This window comes from Cebus imitator, unplaced genomic scaffold, assembly GCF_001604975.1.
Source record: "Cebus imitator isolate Cc_AM_T3 unplaced genomic scaffold, Cebus_imitator-1.0 Scaffold739, whole genome shotgun sequence".
In the NCBI taxonomy this organism is placed as follows: Eukaryota; Metazoa; Chordata; class Mammalia; order Primates; family Cebidae; genus Cebus; species Cebus imitator.
Window position 1 is genome coordinate 334,800 of NW_016108054.1, and position 19,226 is coordinate 354,025.

The 19,226-nt window shown below is 37.7% G+C and overlaps 1 protein-coding gene and 1 pseudogene across 7 annotated transcripts in view; both read left to right on the forward strand.

Annotated features, from left to right (window-relative positions):
• Positions 1-19,226, forward strand: part of LOC108296779 (synaptotagmin-1) — a 453,515-nt gene that overhangs the window by 245,368 nt on the left and 188,921 nt on the right. The gene's annotated exons all lie outside the window — the stretch shown is intronic.
• LOC108296780 lies at positions 15,750-17,762 on the forward strand (annotated as a pseudogene). The gene has a single exon (XR_001821974.1). The product of XR_001821974.1 is annotated as a histone deacetylase 1-like (transcript).

Genomic DNA, 19,226 nt, shown 5'->3' on the forward strand with positions numbered 1-19,226 from the left:
ACCAACTTCCTAATCCACTATTCCTCAGCAATTCTCCCTCCATAACAAAGTTTGTACTTTGTATATGCTTATAATTTTTACTTTTATTATTTTGTATTTACTTGAGGCCATGGACACACTGTCTTTTCATCTTTGTGTCTCCAGTCCCAGCACAAAATCTGGCTCATAGGCAGGCAGAATTATTTTTCTCCTTTAGCTCAAAGGCCCTCATATCAATTTATAAAGAAAGACTTCCAGAGAGCTTTTACGGGAAGAGTGAGAGAGGGCATAATAATCAAAAGCGACATTCACCGTGAAGCTGAATCGAAGATAGGCAACATTCCAGAGCCATTGTGCCTGGCCCTCGACCCCGCTCTACTCTATAATCCATCTTTTCTTTTTCTCTCTCCTTTTATTTTTTTCTCCCTTTACTCGGCCTTTCTTTAACATTATCATCGTCTGTTCCCTTTCTTTCCTCCTTGCCCATGCTGTTTTAAAATGTTCATTGTTTATTTTGTTCTCTATTTGCCTTGTGGCAGCCCTGTCTAATTCAGCCTCAAGATGAAAGCAGCCACCAAATTGGTCCTCCAGCTAAGCAGTGTCCCCACCCTCAAGCCTGTTTATTACAAGTGGAGATCAGGGACTCCGTGATATCTTCATCTTTTTGTTTTAAAAATAATGGATTGTATTAAAATGTCCAGGAAATAAGATTAGTTCATGCCATATGATGATTATTATATAACATAGCCCAGTATCCTGTGTTTTCACTGAGAGAGTTCAAAAGATGGCTGAATACACTGTTACAGTGGCTTTTCCTCCAATGGGTACTTGTGTGAGGTTTGCTTTGCTGAGTAGCTGTTTATAGGAAACTTGTGTTTCTGTGTTTCACCCTATCAGGACCACAAAGCACAGCAGTTTCTCTTTTCAGCTACGTTTTCAATATCACCACAACGGTGGATATCATTTGAACTGGTGCTTCCACATGACCTTGACAGCCATCTTCTGCCCACACTGACTGGAACTGTTCTGTGTCACCTCACCTTTCTACAGCTGCTGTCATTCATCCACCTTTCTTTTCCAGATCTGCTAATGTGGCTCTAATGCAATTTACCTGGCTGTCTTCCAGGCCCTCATCAGTAGTGAATCTGTTTTGCTATTTTGCATTAAGTAGTCTTAAGCACCAGTGCTACTGATGTGAAAAGCAAGGTACTTCCATAAGAGCTTCAGTGTAATAATTTTTCTAACAGTTGAGCCCTGCATAATTTTACTAGTGCTGAAATTATAGAAAAACATAAAGGCAGTTTCCCAAAGTCAGTTCCACTACTGTTATCTTCCTCTGCAGATTGATGCTGCCTTGCCTCTAATCTGGCTTACTTGATTGGCCCCTTAGGTAGGGATAGTTGGATCTATATGTACAAGTAAGGTACAGCACAATGTACCTTACTGTTATTGAAACTCTCCTCTCCCTTGGCTTCTGATACTCAATTCTCTTAACTCTTTCTTTCCTTCTAACATTCTCTTTCAGTCTCCTCCAACTGCCTACTGGTGGGTACTCTCCAAGGTCCTGCCCCTGACATTCTTCTACCCCTATGATTTCTTTATAATCTCAGAATTTCCAATACTATCTTTATGTAAATCACACTCAAAACTCAGTCATCTAACTTGATGTCTCTATTGAACTCTCCTCTTTCATTACATTAACTTTATTGAAGAATGATTTACATACAGTAAGATGCACCCATTGAAAATGTATAGTTCTGTGCTTTTAGTCATATATAAGCAATGTAATCATCACCCCCCAAAATTGCTTCTAGTTCCTTCCTAGCAATTTCTGCCCTACTATCTCTAGTTCTGGGCAATTATCAATCTGCTTTCTGTTACTACAAATTAGTTATAACTGTTTCAGCATTTCATTAAAATAGAATCATGCACTGTCTTCCATGTCTGATTTCTTTCACTTAGCACAATGTTTTTGACATTCATCTTGCCTGTTTCAGTAGTCCATTTCTTTTTATTGCTGAGTAGCATTTCATTGAGTGGATATCCACAAGTTGCTTATCCATATATCTGTTAATAGACATTTAGATTATTTCTAGTTTGGGGATCTGAGGAATAAAATTGCTATAAATATTTTTGAGCAACTCTTTAAGAGAACATATATTTATTTATGTTTTTGTTTCTCTTAAGAAGCACCTAGGTATAGAATTGCTATAGAATTGCTATGTATGGTAGTATAGAAGTATATTTGCCTTACTTTATTTTTAAAAAGCTGCCAATCTGTTTTCTAAAGTGTTATATTGTTTATATCTCCACAGGTGATGTATGAGAGTTCTAGTTGTGCTATATCCTTGCTAACACTTGGAATTATTTAGTCTTTTTCATTTTAGTTACTCTAGTAGGTGTGTAGAATATATCATTGTGGTTTTAATGTGTAATTCCTTAGTAACTCACAATGAATTGCAGACTAAATGTAAAAGTTAAAACTGTAAAACTTCTAGAAGAAAACATAGACAATAATTTCTTGATCTTGATATAGACAAAGATTTTCTTAAGAGGTCACCAAAATCGTTAAGTATGAAAGAAAGACTTGGTAAGTTAGATTTTTTCAGAGCTAAGACTTCTGCTTTCTAAATATACACTAAGAAAATACAGAAAAAAAAAGGCAAGTCATGGGAGAGAATATTCATTTTATATATATGTATGTATATATTATGGAAATAACTTCTATGTCATTATATATATTCTATATATGTATATGAATTTATATATAGAATATGTATAATGACATAGAAGTTATTTCCATTATATATATTTTAAAACTTCTTACAATTCAATACAAATATGAGCAAAAGATTTTAATAGACACTAAATTTTCATTTAGTGAAATAAATGAAGATATGAATGGCTAAGTTTATGAATGGCTAAGTTTCATTTAGTGAAATGAATGAAGATATGAATGGCTAAGTTTATGTAAAGATGTTCAGCATTCTTAGTAAAAAATGTAAAATAACAATGAAATGCATTTTTAAAGCTCTCTTTTAGAGATTTGTTCATCTATATACCCATTAGCAATTGAAATTCAGTATGTCCAAAACTAAATTCACCTTCTTTTCTTTTCCCCCAACAAAACAATCAGATGCATGTTTCTTGACTCTGAAGCTCAATCCCAGAGCTTATATTTAATTCTACTCACTTTGGACCTCATTGTCTAACTAGTTGGCAAGTCATATTTTCTGATTGTCTGTCTTCTCTCTACTCTCAATTTCCACTGTCATTATTCTGGTTCGAGCCCTCACCTATATTGCAAGAGTCTCTTAGGAGGTGTTCCCACAACAATTTTCCATTATGGCCAGCCCAGTGTATATAAATCTTTCAGATGATTTTTCTTAGAGCCCAGCTCTGAAAATACAAGTCCCTTGTTCAGAAACCTTTAATACTTCACCTTTGGCTGGCTTTTCAACTTCTTTATTTGGCATGCAAGCCTCCCTATAGTTTAATCCCAGCCTACCTTTCCAGCCTCTTTTAAGTACTCAGTACTTTGTGAACTGAACTAATCACTGCTCTACAGATACATGCTTCCATTTCCTGTCTTTTTACCTTAGTCCATGGTGTTCTCACATCTGAAATGGCATTACCCACATCTCTTCATATTCAAACATCCTGTCCTAAAAGACTAAGACTCAATTCAAATGCTAGCTCTTCTATAAAGCACCTGCTGAATACCAGTATTACTCATTTAATATACCTTTTATCTTCCACTGAGTGGCATTATTATAAGCTCATATCTTCCGTACTAGATTCTTAAGATTACTGTAGAAGTTGACCCATTCCTACATAGTGCCAACTACATGATATAAGCCCTATGAGGAGAAAACAGTAAACATGTTTGTGGCGTGGATAAACAGCTTGATGGTGGGATATAAAACAGAATAAGTCATCATTCTTACAATCTGATAAGAGAAATAGGATATGCATGGAAGCAATAACAACATAAGAATGTGATGCATAATAAAATTTGTGACAGATGTGTAGAGGAGTCATCATAGAGTAATTTGCAATTAGGTTAGAGAGGTTCATCAATATCAGGATGTTTAGACTTTATTTAATAGTTAAAAAGGAGCCAGGAACCATTCAAGATATTCAAACACAGAAGTAACATAATTACAGTATTGTTTTGGGAGCATCAGTCTGGCAGCAGTGTGTGGGTAGAATGGTTTGTGATGGGGGAACCTGGAGAGAGAGATAGGCAGGACAGAGGGAATTGAAGGAACACTAGCGTGAGATAACGAAAGACTAAATTGCTAGCAAAAGTGCAGATGTGACAGACTCTGTGAACATGCTGTTGACAAGCGCTGTGTCTGGGTCTGAAGGTGTGTAGAAAAGAAAATGAAATATAATTTCAGAGAAGGTGGGTATCCATTCCAGGGTCATGCCATGCAGGGATTGGAGAATACAAGGAAGAGCTTAGCATTAGAAATTGAGATTTCTTTGACCATATACAAGTTTAGGTTGTATTAAATAAAAGTGGATATATGTTATTAGTAATACTATATAGAGGGGGAAAAAGAGAGAAATCCAGTGATAAATTCCTAAAATACAAAACTCATGGAAGAGTAGAGAAGTTGATGAAGAGATAAATGAGCTGTCAGAGACTGTTAGGTAAAGTAGAACAGCAGTGTGTCATGGATGCTAAATAGAGAGTTTCAGAGAAACAATTGTCATTTCAATGTGAAAGAATGTTTTTGAAAGTACTGCTTAAACTTTGGAGGAAACAAAAAAAGGGGAGTCTCTGAGCCTACTCCAGCTCCAGGGGCTGCCCATCAAAATTTTTGAAATAAAAAAAGAAACAAAAAGTGATTAAAGTAGGCAATCTATTCTTATAGGGTTTTCAGTCTCATGGGGCAGAAGGAGCAGGCTTCATTCTCATTGTCACAATTCCCATCATTTTCCAAGTGCTTAGTACAGGCTGTCATCTGTATATTGAATTATAATTTTGCTAACCCTATACATTTATGATTCCAATTTTATAGGGGAGTAGAAAGTCTCAAAGATGTTATGCAGAATACATTTTAGTACAGGGCTAAATGAAGTAAATATTAAAGAGAGATACAAGTGAGTTAAGCTCAAAGAAAATAGAACTAGTATGGGAATGACAGAAAAGGAGTTAAATGGGTAACCTCTAGACTATGCCTTGAACCAAAGAAGAGTTTGCATAACCAGAGAGTTGATAAAAAGTCATTCTAAGCCGGGCACGGTGGCTCAAGCCTGTAATCCCAGCACTTTGAGAGGCCGAGGTGGGTGGATCATGAGGTCAAGAGATTGAGACCATCCTGGTCAACATGGTGAAACCCCGTCTCTACTAAACATACAAAAAATTAGCTGGGCATGGTGGTGTGTGCCTGTAATCCCAGCTACTCAGGAGGCTGAGGCAGGAGAATTGCCTGAACCCAGGAGGCGGAGGTTGCGATGAGCCGAGATCGCGCCATTGCACTCCAGCCTGGGTAACATAAGTGAAACTCCGTCTCAAAAAAAAAAAAAAAAAAAAAAAAAAAAAAAAAAAGTCATTCTACACCGAATGAGGTGAGTATCATCAGAGTTTTGTGCTTAACAGTGAGGTTGGTGTGATTGCTTGATGTACAGTGTATTGTATATCCTACAACTTACTGTAGGATACATTTAGTCATTTAGTGGTATGGCTAGAAGAGAAAGTGTGTGACCCCATTTTCTAAGAACATTTAATGCCATCCTAAGCAGGATTCATGCTCCAAACTCTAATCCTCTGTGGGCTTTAAGGAACAGAGTATGACCCAACTTAATGTTTTTTTTCTTTTTGGACCATTAAAGAAATAACTAGACATATAAGCATTCAGGCATGGCAAATGCTTCAGAGAGATCAATGAAGATTATGCCTTAAAAAAAAAAAAGCCAGTGGATTTAGAGCTCTTTGTTGACCTTGGAAAGCCTTGTTTCATTAGGGAGCTGTAATCAGAAGACAACTTGCGGGGTGCAGGTTGAGGAGTTAAGAAGTGAGAAAACAGAGTGAGAACATGAAAGCAGTAAGCTCAACTGTTCTCTCCCGTAAGAGGACAAATAGAATTATAGCTCATGCACTTAACAAGATGCAGGGCAATTGGGTAAGCGTTGCAGTAGTGAATAGAATGAAATGAAAATAACAGTTTTTTACTACCAAAGGCAGAGCTAACTCTCTTGCCTACTTCCAAACAATCCTCCTCTCTTAGCCTCCCAAGTAGCTGGGATTACAGGCATGTACCACCATGCCCAGCTAATTTTGTATTTTTAGTAGTGATTGAGTTTCTCCATGTTGGTCAGGCTGGTCTCAAACTCCTGACCTCAGGTGATCTGCCCACCTTGGCCTCCCAAAGTACTGGGATTACAGGTGTGAGCCACCATGCCCAGCCTTAATCCCTCATATTTTTTGCAACAGAAGTTACTTGTGAACCTGGGACAGAAATGTTGATGACAATCTGATAATCCTGAGTGTGAGAAATCCTTTTGGATATATTCATATTGCTAATTTGCTTTGACTGTAAAGTGCATTGCTACGACCACATTAACATATTTGTGATATTTCCCAGGTTTCTTTGATCACAGTCTCCCTGTCTTTGGAATTCTCCGTAAGCCTCATGCATATAACACTTGCCAATTTTATTTTTTTGTTCCAGTTATTTGCCTTATTCTTCCAGATTATCCCACATTCTTTGGTGACAGAAATGGACATTTAATATGTACTGTTCCTATAGAGCAGACACTAAATAATTACTTTTGGATTGAAATAATTTTAGAGACTATGTTTCTCTATTATAAATATATGTAAAAAATTGACTTGTGGAGATATATTAATTTTCTATTGCTGCATAAAATTTTATCGCAAACTATGCATAACTCATAGCCCTAGTATAATCATGAGAAAAATATCAGACAAATCCCAATGTAGAGACATTTTGAAAATACTTGACCAGTACTTCTCAAAACTGTCAAGGTCATCAAGAGCATAGAAAATCTGAGAAACTCTTATAGCCAAGAGAAGCCTAAGAACACATGACAACTAAATGTAATGTGGAGTCCTGAAATGGAAGACCCCAGAAAATCTTAATGAAATACGGACTTTAGTTAATAATAATGTATTTATGTTTGTTCATTCACTGTAATAAGTGTGCTATATTAATGTAGACATTCATAATAGGGAAAACCAGGTATGAGGTATATGAGAAATCTCTGTGCTATCTTAACGTTTCTGTAAATCTAAACCTATTCTAAAAAATAAAGTTTGTTAAAAAAAAAAAAACATTTGCTACAATCTTAGTGACTTAAAACAACACATATTTATTATCTCACAGTTTACCTGGATCAGGAATCCAAGCACAGTCTAACAGGGTCCTCTGCTCAGGGTCTCACACAAGGCTGCCATCAAAATGTCAACTAGACCTCAGAAGAGGGAGTCAGGGCTTTTTTCCAAGCTCTTTCAGACCTTGTGGCAGAAATTCTGTTCTTTGAAGTTATAGGACCGAGATCCTCAGTTCCTAAAGACAGCTCCTTCTTATGCAGTTTACAACATCATGACTGCTTCTTCAAGGTCAGTGGCACAGCTCTCTCATCTCAGGAAGGGCCTAGCCATGCTTTAAGGGCTTTCAACTGGACTCTCCCAGGACGTCTCCCTTTTGATGAACTGAAATACAACTTATTTGGGACTTCAATTACATCTGCAAAATCCTTTCACCTTTGCCACATAGCACAATCCATTATAGTCACAGACCTTTCCCATACTCAGGGAGAAGGCTTACACAGGGCATGTATGCAGGAGAGGGTGGAGTCTTGAAAACCATCTTATTAATAGAATTCTGCTTACCAAAGATTTGGAAAGAGAATGAACATATGAGAGGGAACAAAAGGATTTTTTACTTTATGAAAAGGCAATAGAGATTACCTTTTATCTAAATAACGTCAAATTGCACTGCTCTTATCTTTTACAAAATTTAAAGGATTTGAACTGGAAAGCATCTTATTCCATTTTCTTTTCTTCTTCTTTTTGATGTCATTCCATTGTAGCCACCAAAATAGTGTAGTTTTGCAGGGTTAGCAGCAGCATGATTATTATAGTGGTCAGATCTTCCAGTGCAGATTCTTTAGAGTCTGAGCATTGTTTAAAAAGAATATGAAAGCTATATCAGTTTACTATTAATCATCCTCAGTCTAGTGAAAACTTCATAGGTTATATTTTGCTGATGGTGATCAGTTCACATCAACAGGTTCTGGAAAGTCTATGTCCAAGACTATGAAAACAACATAGATTCCAATTAGAGACATGGTTCCAATTCCAAACTTTTGCTTAAAATAAAAAGTGATTAGGAAGAAGTAGAGTTTCTGTGCTTAATATGATTTCACATGTAGAACTTGAAATTGTGAGCTAGTACGCATGGGATTGGTTATTAGAAATTGCTAGCTTAACACATTCACTTTTTAAAAAATAATTATATATTGCAAGGTGTTGATACTGTCTTCTATAAGAAATATGCATCTAAAAAAACAAAAATGTAGTGGAGAATATTTTATTTAAAAAAGGGCTGGGCACAATGGTTCACACCTGCATCCCAACACTTTAGGAGTCCATGGCAGGAGAGTAGCTTGAGCCCCGGAGTTTGAGACCAGCCTGGGCAACATAACAAAACCCCACCTCTATAAAAAATTTAAAACCAGTATCATGGGCACATACCTTTAGTCCCTGCTACTCAGGAGACTGAGGTGGGAGGATTGCTTGAGCCCAGGAAGTCAAGGCTGCAGTGAATTGTGATAGTGCCACTGTGCTTCACCCTGGGCAACAGCGTGAGACTGTGTCTCAAAACAAAAACAAAAACAAATGGTAAGTAAAATCCTGAGGAAAGATTCTAGAAAAAAAAATGATTTGTTTACTGAGGAATGATTTACACTGGCAACTTTTTTTTTCTTTGTTTTTGTTGTTGTCATTGTTGTTGTTGAGATGGCATCTCGCTCTGTCTCCCAGGCTGGAGTGCAGTGGCATGATCTCAGCTCATTGCAGCCTCCACCTCCCTGGTTCAAGTGATTCTCCTGCCTCAGCCTCCCAAGTAGCTGGGACTATAGGTGCATGCCAGCACACCTGGCTAATTTTTTTGTATTTTTAGTACAGATAGGGTTTTGCCATGTTGGCCAGACTGATCTCTAACTCCTGGCCTCAGGTGATCCACCCACCTCGGCCTCCCAAAGTGCTGGGGTTACAGGTTTGAGCCACCGTGTCTAGCCTATGCTGAAAACTTTTGACTATGTTTCCCAAAACATAAAAATTCACGTTTTTATAAAGCATAGGAAAATGACTAAGTACAAAATAATTGTTGCTGGTAAAAAGAAAAAAATGTATCTGCATTAAGGAATTAGAAATGTATTTTTTAAACTCAAAAGTAGATAATGTGTGTTGCGGGTCAAATCATGTGCCCCATACCACATATTCAAGTACTAATCCTTGGTACCTGTCTGCAAATGTGACCTTATTTGAAAATAGATCACATTTTTTTGAAGATCTAATCAAGTTAAGGTGAGATAATGAAGTAAGATGGCCCTTAATCCAATATGACCAGTGTCCTTAGAGGAGATAGAGAGACATAGGGAGAAGACCATGTGGCAGTGGAAGCAGAGATTAGAGTAATACATCTATAAGCCAAGGAACACCAAGAATTGCTGGCAACACCAGAAACTAAGAGAAAGGCACAGAACAAAGTCTCTCCTAGAGCATTCAGAGACAGCATAGCCCTCTAATACCTTGATTTCAGACTTGGAGCCTCTAAAACTGTGATAGAATAAATTTCTGTTGTTTTCGGCCACCCAGTTTGTGGTCATTTGTTACAGCAGCCATAGGAAGCCAATATAATGGATGAGTTGCGTGTGGATCACCTAAGTCCCTGTGTACAAATGCTGAGATGACTTTACCATCTTGCCCAGGATCATTGTCAATCACTGCTCCTAAAGGAGAGAATGCCACTTAAGAAGAGGGTTATAGAGCGGCTTGGGAAGCTAGGCTTCATCTACTTATCATCTTCTCTTGGGCTACTTAGGTCTACTTTCGATTGTGTGAGGACCAGGAAAACTCTGGCCAGAAGCCCTTTTGCAATGAGAGGCTCCTCTCCTGTGTGCTTAAAATGCCAATTTATGCACTGGAGCTTGATTGTCCTAATAGCCACCATTGACTGAGTATGCACCTAGTAATGCACAGGCAGAAATTGACTTTTCAAGCCACAAGCAAAGTGATATTTTTTTAAAGCATGGCTTCTACACAGAAGTACAACAGTTTCAGAAATTGAAGATCAGAAATTCAAGATAGATTTATTAACCAAGATTATTCAACTGCCACGTAGCAGGGCAGGATTCAAAACTAAGCCAAAACTAAGTTCTTGAACCAACCAGGTTCTCTGCTACTACAGACTGCTTACTCCTCCCAAAATGCCAGTGGAATTACATATTAAATACGACTGTGTGTCGTATTTAATATGTAACTTGTATTGTACTTGTGTATAACTTATATAATTTTTCATTGAATATTGTACCTTACTCCTTTTTCCTAAAATGGCATATTAGTCCATTTTTATGCTACTATGAAGAAATACCCGAGACTGGATAATTTATAAAGAAAACGAGGTTTAATGGACTCATAGTTCCATATGGCTGGGGAGGCCTCACAATCATGAGAGAAGGTGAAGGAGGAGCAGAGCACATCTACATCTTATGTGGCAGCAGGCAAGAGAGCGTGTGCAGGGGAACTGCCCTTTATAAAACCATCAAATCTCATGAAACTTATTCACTATCACAAGAACAGAAGGGGAAAACCCTGCCCCATGATTCAATTACATCTTATCAGGTCCTTCCCACAACATATAGGGATTATGGGAGCTACAATTCAAGATGAGATTTGAGTGGGGACACAGCCAAACCATATCAAATGGTCTCCAAAATGTTCCCATTTTATCATTTTTTATGTTTGTTTTCTTTATGACTTATTAAAGTGAATTTCTTAAATTACTCTAGCATAGCCACATGCCTTCTCACACTTCAGTGTCAAGCAAAACATCAAGTACAGGGCATATTTTCACATTGATGCAACTTTGCTGGTAAATTAAGATAAGAATATTTATTACATCCCTTTTGTATTTATGTATTAAAATAAATTATAAAATAAACTCATCACAGTTAGAATAAATTTGAGGACCTTCCTTGGGAGCAAGAATTGCCATAGTTGGAGACTCAGTGCAGAAAATCAGATTCCTTTTCTCTGCTTCCAAATTCAAGCATCATAAAGCATTCTTACTGGCAAACAGGAAGTCTCTAAAACTAAAGTCACTCCAGAGTGACAGAGTTGTCTCTTTAAAGATAAGTCTTAACTGTTATGTTGATTTCAAACCTCTACTCCTTAAATATACTGAGTATCCTTATCTCAGAAATGGAAAACAAAGTTCACAGAGTCTTCCAAGTAGAAAAAAGGTAACATTACAAATTTGCATAGCATAAAAAGTAAGAAAGGAGGAAAGGAGGGAAGGAAAAAAAAGAGAAGAAGAAAAGAAGGTGAGAAGGAAGGAAGGGAAGGAGGGAGGGAGGAAGGAAGGAAGGAAGGAAATACAGGATGCGGTGGCTAAATTATATCTAATAGAGCTTAGAATGTGGTGTAAATTTTTTGACATGAAAAGCATAATCCTATATACTCTATTATAAAGTAAAAGAAAGTTGTTATATGTTTTACCAGTTTCATAATGAGCTCTTACACCACATTTTTCAAATGTGTTAAAACAATTGATCAATTCACCTTGATTCCATTCTGGGCACTATAAAGTACTTCACTGAAAGACTGCATACTGATAATTATTAGTGTTCTCTTTTCCTGGCCGAAAATTAAGGTGCTTTTATTAATACCTTTATGATTATCATTAGCTTTCCACATGCCATACTCTCATTTACTTTACAACTTGCTAAGCCTTGTTTGTCTCTTTTGGTAATCTTGATCCTCAAGAACTTTCCACATTATTTCTTTCATAGTCCTTTTGCATTTTTTTTCCTCCTTAGAAACTTTCATTTTTTTCTACACTGCCATAAGAAACTTCAAATTTTGATTATAAAGCTAAAGTGATGGCCAGGTGTGGTGGCTCATACCTGTAATTCCAGCACTTTGGGAGGCCAAGGTAGGGAGATCACCTGATTCCAGGAGTTCAAGAACAGCCTGGCCAACATGGCAAAACCCCATCTGTACTAAAAATACAAAAAAAAATATTAGCCAGGTGTGGTGGCGCCCGCCTGTAGTCCCAGCTACTCGGGAGGCTGAGGCAGAAGAATCACTTGAACCCAGGAGGCAGAGGTTGCATTGAGCCAAGATCACTCCACTGCACTCCAGCCTGGATGATGGAGCAAGAACCTGTCTCAAAAAAAAAGAAAATAAAAAAGCTAAAATGATCCACACTTATATTAGCCTTCCCCTATAAGTTTCTATACATCTCGATTTAGTATTTGTTGAGTTAGGGAAGCTGGGCTTCTAATTTGACTTTTGAATGGCTCTTTTTTTCAACTGAGATTTCTATCTGTAGCTTCTTTTTCTATGTGACAAGAATGGAATGAGAACTTTCAAAGTTACTCAAAAACTTGACCTGATGAAGTTGGTAGCTGTCTTGGCAAGTAATGCAATTCCTGAAAATTTTTTCCACTAGAATGATAGCTATTATGGCTACAAGATAAAGTATGAGCAATGAGTTTTCTTGCCGAAGGAATGGCTCTGAAATTGTCATACCTTTGTGCAGAAGCCATGCTTTAAAAAATATCACTTTGCTTTTGCTTGAAAACTCAAACATAAATTTCTAGCCTGGTTTTGACTTCATAAGAACTTCATTATATATGTATTTGTGCAGAACTTTTGGGAAGTAATGTTTACAAGAAGAAAAATATAATCCCAAAGCATTGTAGCAAAAAAAGAAAAATAACACAGAAAATAATTATGCAATTTTGCTAATCCTATGGCCAAAGCAAGCTGTTTGGGGGAGTAACTCAGGAGAAATCTCTCAAACTAGCTTCTATCACTGTCTAATTACATTCAACATGATTTCTTACAGATCACATAGTTGGATAAATATAGGTGAGATACTAAATGAACATAGTACATGATTTCATCAGTTCTTGAAATGTTTTACAGAGTAGTTCAAGGGGATTTCATGAAAAGTAAAAAGAATATATACCAGTAAACTAACACCTTTTTTATTTCAGGAAAGGAAACCACATCAGCAAATGTTTAGATGTGGCCTGAACAGGGCATAATTGAGAAGCATAGATCAGTTTGGTGGCAGAAAATCAACCCCTGCACCATAGTATGGGACACATGTTTAGCATCTAAACATAAAGTACTTTTAATATCAATTTAGAGTAGATTATTTTTTATTTTAAAAGTAGGGAGTTATTAAAGATTTTTACTGGTATTTTAATCATAAGATTAAAATATTTTATGGAAATTATGCAAAAGACTTAATGGAGAACAGATTGTGAAGACCAGTAGATGTATTAGTGATCAATTTCAAAAGACAAGGCAATTTGTAAAAAAGATATTGTTCTCTTTTCCAATATGGTACTTATTTTCGCCTCTGCTCTTTTATTCACATTGCATCTCTCTCACCCACCAGCTTTGCATGTATGAATTTTGCACATCTTTCATGATATCACCTTTATAAGTCCATTCCAGTTTTCCAGTTCTTCCCTTCTTCCTCTGAATTTCCACAAGTTTTTAAACTTTTGCCTCTGTCTTAGTCCATTACTGCTGCTACAACAAAATATGTTAGACTGAATAATTTATAAAGAACATATATTTATTGCTCACAGTTTTGGAGGCTGGTAAGTCCAAAATCAAGGTACCAACAGGTTCAATGTCTGCTTACGGGCCTGGTCCTTGCTTCTAAGATGGTGCCTTGAACACTATCTCCTCACATGGTGGCAGGTAGAAGGGCAAAAGGGACAAATACTGTGTGAAGCCTCTTTTATAAGGCATTAATCCCATTCACAAGGGAGGAGCCTTCCTGACTTAATCACTTCCTAAATACCTTGCCTTTTACAACTATTATACTGGTGATGAAGTTTCAACACATGAATTTTGGGGGACACATTCAGACCATAGCAGTCTCTGAGGCAATTATCATTAATTCTATCTGGAATCTGAGTCATTTTTCTCTTTTATTTCAACTATTATGATTTTCTGGAAAATTAAGATGATGTCTTGATTTCTTTTTATCACTCTTATCCATCCCGGTGGCTAGAACATAGTGGTTCAATATAAGGTTGACAGAATATTCATGTGTTGGGGGTGTTACAGAGGTAAAGCGACAGAAGTAAAGATGTACAGTTGCTGAGAAATCAAGGAATGAAAGCAAGCGATTCAAAGGATGAAAGATTTTTTTAATTAAAAATTTTAAATTTGTTTCTGATTCCAAGTGTCATAGAGGTTGGGAAAAATAGAGATAGTTACATTTAATGATTAGTTTATTGCCTGTGACTTTCCAGTGTATGGTGTTTATAGAGCAGATATTAAAATTTTAGGGAGGATATTCAAAAGTCAAGTATGATCAGGCATCTTTTCTCACCTGTATAGAAAACGCATCCTCATTTCTCACATTTACTGGTACTTTCAGTTCACTGCTTTTCAAAAGATATCTGAAGTTAAAAACCATCTAATAAGTATTACTCATGAGGCAGAGATGACTTTTCTTATAATTAGACTTTATAATATTGTTTTTAAACATTCTTGGCCTAGAACAACATGCCACTATTGGGATATATAGAGTATAATGCAAAGTAACACAAGCAAAGACAATGATACACAATTCTTCCTTATGAGAGAAACAATTTATGGGAAATTATTAAGAAGTTCCAGTACTATTAGCATCCCACCTGCAATTGGGATGGATGTTAACATATTCCCTTAACACATGGTAGACTGTTTTGCAGCCACCTACACATTGGCCATGGATCAGTAAACATTTAATGAGTGCCTGCTGTGTACTAAACAATCTTCTAGAGTACACAACCGTGTCAGGGGAAGACACCTACAATACCATAGATGCTTATAGCACACACATAGATGCTCAAAAGGGTCACAGTTATACAAGAAAAGAAAATATATATATAAGAGTTGAGAAACAGCTTCCAGAGCAGTATTTCAAAAACCACAGGAAGCTACAGTAAAAATCTAGGAAGATGCACAATGAAGAAACACAAAGTATAAAAGTAATAAGAGCCATCTTGGCTGCTGAAAATATTTCTCTTAAAAAAGAACATCTTCAGTTGGGTCTTCAGAAAACGAAGGTCAATAAAGACCTTATTGGTTAGAACAAATAGCAAAGAATAGTCCAAATGGTTAATTCAATTTTTTAAAGTTCACTTCGACAGAAAGAATTAAGCCCGTTTGACCCAGTTAACACAGTCCATTTAAATCTCCCTTAGGATGCCCCACATTAAAGCAGGTGAACTAATTACATAACGTTGATGCAAACCAATGACATTTCTGAAAAAAAAAAAAAAAACTTTAAGTGAATACTCCATTAATGGAGAGTTGAGAAGATGATTTTTATATCCAAAAGACAGAATTTAATAGTAAGTGGAATAAGTGAGATGGATAAAGGGTACAGTAAAATTAGATTGCTTAAAATAAAAATATATTGGACGCTGAGCGGAGCCGCAGGCGGGAGGGCGGATGGACCGACTGACGGGAGGGATGGGAGGCGAGCAAGATGGCGCAGACGTAGGGCACCCAGAGGAAAGTCTGTCACTACTACGACAGGGATGTCGGAAATTACTATTATGAACAAGGCCACCCAATGAAGCCTCACCGAATCCACATGACTCATAATTTGCTGCTCAACTATGGTCTCTACTGAAAAATGGAAATGTGTCGCCCTCACAAAGCCAATGCTGAGATGACCAAGAACCACAGCGATGACTACATTAAATTCTTGCGCTCCATCCGTCCAGATAACATGTCCGAGTACAGCAAGCAGATGCAGAGATTCAACGTTGGTGAGGACTGTCCAGCATTCGATGGCCTGTTTGAGTTCTGTCAGTTGTCTGCTGGTGGTTCTGTGGCAAGTGCCGTGAAACTTAATACGCAGCAGACGGACATCGCTGTGAAGTGGGCTGGGGGCCTGCACCATGCAAAGAAGTCCGAGGCATCTGGCTTCTGTTGCGTCAATGATGTTGTCTTCGCCACCCTGGAACTGCTAAAGTATCACCAGAGGGTGCTGTATATGGACATTGATATTCACCATGGCGACGGTGTGGAAAAGGCCTTCTATACCACAGACCGGGTCATGACTGTGTCCTTTCATAAGTATGGAGAGTGCTTCCCAGGAACGGGGGACCTACGGGATATCGGGGCTGGCAAAGGCAAGTATTATGCTGTTACCTACCCGCTCCGAGATGGGATTGATGACGAGTCCTACGAGGCCATTTTCAAGCCGGCCATGTCCAAAGTAATGGAGATGTTCCAGCCTAGTGCAGCGGTCTTACACTGTGGCTCAGACTCCCTATCTGGGGATCGGTTAGGTTGCTTCAATCTGACCATCGAAGGGCATGCCAAGTGTGTGGAATTTGTCAAGAGCTTTAACCTGCCTATGCTGATGCTGGGAGGAGGTGGTTACACCATTCATAATGTCGCCCGGTGCTGGATGCACGAGACAGCTGTGGCCCTAGATACGGAGATCCCTAATGAGCTTCCATACAACGACTACTTCGAATACTTTGGACCAGATTTCAAGCTCCACATCAGTCCTCCCAATATGACTAACCAGAACACGAATGAGTACCTGGAGAAGATTGAACAGTGACTGTCTGAGAACCTGAGGATGCTGCCGCATGCACCTGGGGTCCAAATGCAGGCGATTCCTGAGGACGCCATCCCTGAGGAGAGTGGCGATGAGGACTAAAAAGACCCTGACAAGCGCATCTCGATCTGCTCCTCTGACAAACGAATTGCCTGTGAGGAAGAGTTCTCAGACTCTGAAGAGGAGGGAGAGGGGGGCCGGAAGAACTCTTCCAACTTCAAAAAAGCCCAGAGAGTCAAAACAGAGGATGAAAAAGAGAAAGAGCCAGAGGAGAAGAAAGAAGTCACAGAAGAGGAGAAAACCAAGGAGGAGAAGCCAGAAGCCAAAGGGGTCAAGGAGGAGGTCAAGTTGGCCTGAGCAGACCTCTCCAGCTTTGGCTTCCTGCCGAGTCCCTCACCTTTCTCCTCCAACCCCTCAGATTTTATATGTTCTATTTCTCTGTGTATTTTTATAAAAATTTATTAAATATAAATATCTCTAGGGACAGAAACCAAGGCTCTGAGCCCAAGGCAGCTGTACTGTTCTTTCAGGAACTGCCTTGCCACCCATCTTAACTTTGAACCACAAAGGGTGCCAGGTCTAAGTGAAAGGGATACTTTTATGCAACCATGACAAAATCCTGAAATGCCAAGTGCCTGCTTAGTAGCTTTGGAAAGGTGCCCTTATTGAACATTATAGAAGGGGTGGCTGGGTCTTCAAGGATCTCCTGTTCTTTTCAGGCTCCTAAGGTAACATCAGCCATTATTAGATTGGTTCTGTTTTCATACCTTCCCACTGGTCTCAAGTGAGCCAAGAAAGTCACACTGCCTGCCCTCTGTCTTCCCCTAATTCTGCAGGTGGAGGTTGGTAGTCTAGTTTTCCTGAGATACTATTTTCATTTTTGTGAGCCTCTTTGTAATAAAATGGTACATTTCTATAAAAAAATAAAAATAAAAATATATTAAAAAGAAACTAGGAATCAATAGAGGGAGAGATTGGGTTGTGCAGGTGATGGAGAACCTCTATTGTATCTGACATTCTTAAAAAGAAAAAAATAAACATATGCAAAAAAAATATTTTGACAATAGTATCAATGCTAGAGACCTTTCTTATCTCCTTGTTTGGAAATTATTATTTTTTTTTACATATCAGTGTACTTTATCCATCACAAAATCAAGGTCTATGAAACAAACTCACAAATAATAACCCCAACATTGCACAAAATATCACCATGTATAGGAAAACACAGAATAGTCTCCAATTAAATTAAAAGAAAACTAACAAGAGAACTTTTTGAACATGATAATATATTCAAAAAATTTATAGTCATTTTTAATCAAGAAAAATGATAATTTTCTTGTTATAGCTTTTTTTTATTTTACTTTAAGTTCTGGGGTATGTGTGCTTTGGAAATAATTATAGCAATTTAGGCATGGAAATATCAAAAGGAAGGAGGAGTATGGTGTTTGTGAAAATGAAAAAGTCTTAAGTTTCAAAAATGCCACAGACAGGAATTTGGCAGTGGATAGAATGTAAATGAGTACCAAAGAAGATGGAGAAGGCTAAATTAACTGAAGACTAAAATGAAAGACATGAGTAAATGGTATGTTTAACAAAATGCAAAGAGGCAAGAAAGGCTTGATTCTGGAACATAACAGATTTCAGACCTTACACAAACACCTCTGGGCCAAAAGTTGAAATCAACTGGAGACCCTTGACATTCTAATTGAGAGTTAATCTTGCAAAGGAGGTGATAGATGAAATTGATTCTAACACATAACTGATTGTATAGAAAATCGGAGAAAATTGAACCTTTAAAAATTTATGAAATTAATTCTATGTTTTTAGAAGTAGAAGGTCTTTGACAGAATAAACTGATTTTATTTCTCTGCATGTGTTTTAGCTACTTTTGACTCTCAAGCATGTGTTCTATCTCTCAAGCATATGGCTTTTCCAGCTTAGAGTTGTTGAAGGGCAACCACCGTACAAATTATTCCCTCTTTTCTTTATCTCTTTCTTAATCTTCCATCCGAAGAGTTGGAAGTGTGAGCGGTGAGAAATCAAATGCATCCAGAGGAGACAGACTATGTAGCACATACACAACTCTATGGAGGACTAGACTAGCTGCCCAGTCAGGTAGTCGGAGAAAGACCAAAAGCTATTGGCTTTTTTTTAAGGAGATTGCATCAAAACATTTTGAGCCAGAAGTAAGTGATAAGTAACTCCAGGAAGAAGGTAGAAACAAGGGTCTGGTCGTTTAGAGATAGACAGGCACTTAACGTGACAGCCAGCAGCAGCAGTCCAGCCTTGGGGATGACTTTACTCCTATCAATGAATCAACAAAAGGTTTGGTCCCTAGTCCTGAAAAAACAGAATTTAAGACTTTTCATATTAATACCAGTTTAGAAG